Source organism: Triticum urartu, chromosome 7 (genome assembly GCF_003073215.2).
Source record: "Triticum urartu cultivar G1812 chromosome 7, Tu2.1, whole genome shotgun sequence".
Taxonomy (NCBI): Eukaryota; Viridiplantae; Streptophyta; class Magnoliopsida; order Poales; family Poaceae; genus Triticum; species Triticum urartu.
This window is the reverse complement of record NC_053028.1, coordinates 209,086,039-209,091,126: the sequence shown is the minus strand read 5'-3', so window position 1 is coordinate 209,091,126 and position 5,088 is coordinate 209,086,039. Positions and strand designations below refer to the sequence as shown.

At 42.8% G+C, this 5,088-nt stretch overlaps 1 pseudogene; it reads left to right on the top strand.

Moving 5' to 3' along the window:
* Positions 1 to 590: 590 nt before the first annotated feature.
* Positions 591 to 5,088, top strand: LOC125525431 (annotated as a pseudogene).

Below are 5,088 nucleotides of genomic sequence, written 5' to 3'. Positions count from 1 at the left end.
TACCTTGCATCCTTCCATGGATCAATCGCCTGCAACCATTGGAAGCTCACTTGGAAGAGTTGGGCGCCGCCGAAAGTGAAGTTCTTTCTCTGGCTCGCCAGCCTTGACCGCTGCTGGACGGCTGACCGCCTTGATCGACATGGGCTTCAGCACCACACGGCGTGCCCCTTGTGCGACCAGGCCCCGGAGACGATGCAGCACCTCCTGCTAGCCTGCCCCTTCTCGCGGCAGGTCTGGCATGAGATCCTTTCCTGGATGCGCATGACCTGCCGAGCGCCGGCCAATGACAGCTCCCTACTCGATTGGTGGCTCAACGCTAGGCAAGACACCTCCCAGCTGATGCGCAAGGGGCTTGCATCCGCGACGCTTCTGACATCCTGGATGATTTGGAAACACCGAAACGACTGCATCTTCGACCGCGTGCAACCGTCCGTTCACGCCTTAGTGAGTAGGATCAAGGCCGAAGCCAGGCTTTGGGCCACTGCTGGCGCTGCTGGCCTTAGAGTCGTGCTGCCCACCTCATGGGATGTGCACTAGCATCTACTTTCTTTGTGAAACCGCCTCCTAGGAGGATTGTAATTACAAACTCCCTCTTTTCAATGGAATGAAATGCATGGGTCTCCTGCGTTTTCTCGAAAAAAAATGATCATCATATAATTTATCGAACACATAAACTGACAGCATTAGGTGGTTTTGTCAGGAACAAAATGGATGAACAGAGAATAGCTTGCATATCTGTCACTTGGAGAGGCAGGCAACTTGACGTTGATGCAGACCCAAGCTGTACGGTGAAGGAATTTGGGCGACTGCTCCAGGATTTGACTATTTTTAAACCAGAGATGTTGAAGTTCATAGTTCCACAATCTGCAAATAAAGGTTCCAAGCTGATCAGTCCATTTTTAGACCCCCATTCAAGCTTAACACTGGAAGAAGCTGCTGTCAGTGAGGTATGATGCGCATGCATTGCACGTATATTCAACATGCTGTTGGGTAATTGCTAATGCAATGGTGAATAGCACAATTTCTATGCACCTTTCTCTCTCTCTTTTCGTGCATCAGGGTAAGCCTATTAGAATTTCTTTTTGGAAAAGGAGGATAAACCCCCGGCCTCTGCATCTGGACGATGCATGTGGCCATCTTATTAATTATTCACAGCGACCATACAAAGTAATACATCAGTGAGTCTGAAACCACCACCCAGGCAACACCTGTTGCTACTCATATCCCATTGATGAAGGTGTGCCGAATATCCGGGCCTAATACCAAATGGTCACTCTGTGCATTTAAAAACCGAACCGAAAAACCATACCGAAAATAAACCGAACCAAACCAATTTTATGGTTTTTATGGTTTCTGGTTTCGGTATGGTATGAACTTTTCATACCGATTTGAACTTGGTTTTTATGGTATATACCGGAAAACCGAACGGTTAACCGAATAAACCGAAGTAAAAAATAAATTTATATTTCTTGAGATGAACAACCATACAAGTTGTCATTTTTCTTGTACATGAGTCAAATGCACTACTAAGCACGTAATTTTTTCTTGTAACATAGTCATTTTTCTATTTTTAAAATGCTAAGGACGTCCATAACCATCAACAGATGAATCAATGCATGCATATATACTTATATATATAGTCATATACTATTTGTGTAGAATAGTATGTGTTTTGAGTCATAAATTTGCTAATTATTATTACGTCATTTCCAAATTCGCGTCAACTTTGGTTTTTATGGTATATACCGAAACCATACCAAAATAATTTGGTATATACCGAAACCGAACCGTATTTTAATTTCATACCATATTTACCGAAGTATTAATACCGTACAAACTGAAAAACCGTATAAATCGAACCATGTAAACCGAATAAACCGAACGCACAGGGTGACCAAATGGACATCGCACCAAACCCTAACATCTAAAGCCGGATGCCCCAGCCTAGCCACATACCGGGACTGGGTCCCATACCGGCCTATTAGAATGATGGGTGTCTTTGAAGATGAAATTGAGGAAGTATCAGACAATGGCAAAAGACCAGATCTGCGGATAATTGGATTTGAAGAGGAAGAACAACGGCTGAGTCAATGATCTTCAGGCAGGCCCCGTGTTTCGCTAAAACTTCCACAGGGGCAATACATCTTCTGTGATTTTCGGACACTTCACTTACCCGGGGCTGAGGTTAGTCAATCTTCTGAACCCATTTGTGTTTTTCGGTTCATATGAGACAGATCCATTGGATAACAATCATGATGCCAGTTTGCTCATAAATCTTACTTCTGCTCATGCTATTTTGTACCTTTACATTTTTGGTCTTCCTGCTTGAATAATTCTATGCTCTTTCCATTGGATCATTCGAGCAGTCAGCAGTGTGTATGTCATGGATATTGATTTGCAAAGTATGGAAAAACTAGATTGTGTAATTTAAACAAATATCTATACAGGAGAGCATAGAAGACCCAAAATCATGTTGCCTGCTAATTTGTTTATTTAGTCCAGAATAAATGAACATAATTTTGAAGCCATTTCCATCTCATACCACTAACTTTCTAGAATGATGAAATCCATGTTATACTCCTTGATCATGTCAGGTGTTGCCTAAAAACTCAACTTTCTCCGTCCGTCCGTCCGTCCCAAAATTACACAATCATGGCATGCTAGTAGTAGCAAGTTTCTGTCTGATTTGTATAATCGTGGGTAGGCCAATCATGGCATCTTAAATTAAAATTGTGTGCTTATTTGCCTTTTGGGTGCCAGTTGAATCCACCACCTTCAGAAGCTCTGAAAAGAATGCACATGCTTGCTTGTGACCCCGGCATAATTGCGATCATGAACAAGGTAACAATCTTCAAGTGGCAGGTCTGTTTCTTTGTGTAGTTTCATATTTAGACAGTTAATTTTTTCGGTTTTTTCAGCATAGATGGCAAGTGGGAATCATGACTGAAATGGCACCAGTGGGATATGTAGGTGTTAGTCCAAAATGCATTATAGGCTTCAATAAGGTGAATATAAGTTACTCGCATACAGTACAATTAATATTCATCACGCAGCAATTTTTGTTTTCTGAGGGTATATTGTGTGCTATTCATATAGAACATGGGAGAGGAGATACCCCTTCGCCTACGAACTGATGATTTGAAAGGATTTCGGAAATACGAAAGTATCAAGAAAACTCTGCTCCATGAACTTGTAATTTTTTTGGTTTTATATTCCCATAGAATTTGTATTTCGTATGCGGATTATCTTTTTGCTATCGTTACGGCCTTTTACATTTTTTTTACTTGTCTATTCATTGATTTCAGGCGCATAAGGTGCACTCTGAGCATGATGCCCACTTTTTCGCTCTTAATAAGCAGGTTCTTTATTTTAGCTGCCCCAGTTGCCTTTGTTTGCCAGCTGTTTGCTTTGACTTCACCTGATCCTCAACTTACAGTTATTTTTCTGTTCGGTTGAATGAGGAAGCTGCGTCCTTGGACTGGACCAAATCAAGTGGACATGTGCTGAGTGGCCGCAAAATATTTGATTCCTATGAACATGAATTTGATTTAGAACCGGAAGATCGTGTTGTCGGTCACAAGCTTGGGGGCGGATCGAGTTCACTGGCAAGTGCCTGTGTGTTGCAAGGAGTAGCTGCTTATCAGCTTCTCTTGAGTGCATCATCAACAGATTTGGGGAGTTCCCACAGTAGTGTTACTAAATCTGTGGAGAAATATAATGTGCAGGGTACACAAGCTGAACCTGATCCGGATGATGCTGGTCAGGATTTTATTCAGGAAAATGTGAAGGCGGAACCAGACCCAGATGATAATGATGCCATGCCTATTGATGTAGGATCAGCAGGTTTTGTGGCATCTACAGAGCAGAATACCAGAGGTTATTCTGAGCCTGTTCCTGATGATGTTGCCAAGAAAAGCTCTGTTGGTTGCCTAGAACCTGATCCTGATGATTCGGCAGATGTTGACATGCTTAACAAGGAGATCAATGGTGAGCATGATAATGAACCTGATCCTGATGATGGTACTAGTGAGTTTGTCCTGGAATCTAGAAACAAGACGGAAGTGGAGATGGAGCTGAGAATTGACTCCACAGTTCTGAAATCTGAACCTGATCCTGATGACTCCTCTAGCTCTATTCAAAACCAGGAGGTGTGCATTGATGGGAAGCGCATGGGAGAACCTGATCTGGATGCTAGTACCTGTGGAGCTGTTCTGAAACCTGGAAATAAGATTCGAGCGGAGATTGGGCAGAGCAGAAAACACTCAGTTTTGGAGTCTGAACCTAACCCTGACGATCATGCTGCTAATTTAAAGAGAGATGAACTGCAAAGAATAGAAGAGCCAGTGGCAGCCCTCTGTTCGTGTCTCCAGTAGGCTATTGAAATGCTTCGGTCGCAAGCTACACCTTCAGAGGCATCCTCTGCACTTCAAACACTCTTCAAAATTATCAAGAATGTGATAGAGAACCCAAATGACATTCGATATAGAAGATTGCGCAAGGTATGCTTGGTTTCTGTATGTTATGCTTTGTCTTCTGATGCACTAAAACAAATTGTTGCTAATTATCATCCTTTTGTCCAAACTTCTAGACCAATCCGCATTTCCAAAGGAGCGTGGCGAATTACAAAGGTACATCTCTTATCTCTGCAAAGTCCCACTAGTCTTAAAATTCTGGTGTACACTATAGGAGTAACTGCCTTCTTCCCTTTCCCTCTCAAAACCAGCTCCGATGGAGGTCCTCGAGTTGATTGGCTTCCGCGAGGATGTGGTCTCGGATGAGATTGGGCGTGCGGAGACCTACCTGGTTCTGAAAAGGAAGGATCTTGTGTTGCTGTGGCTTGCGAAGTCCTCTCTTGAAGTATCCATGGCTTGATCCTGTCGGCTGTATACCTGTATTTCATCCCCTTTGTGCTGCGAAAATGGTTTAGTTTGTTCTTGTGCAATGAGAATGAGAACATGAAACTCTGTGTTGTCGGTCAGCTTCTCAACTGTATACCAAAGATATGTGATTGCAGATAGACTCGTAAACATCTTCTCTCGGGCTTGTGCTAGATTGAATTGGTTTTGGAAAAACATTGACCATCACATA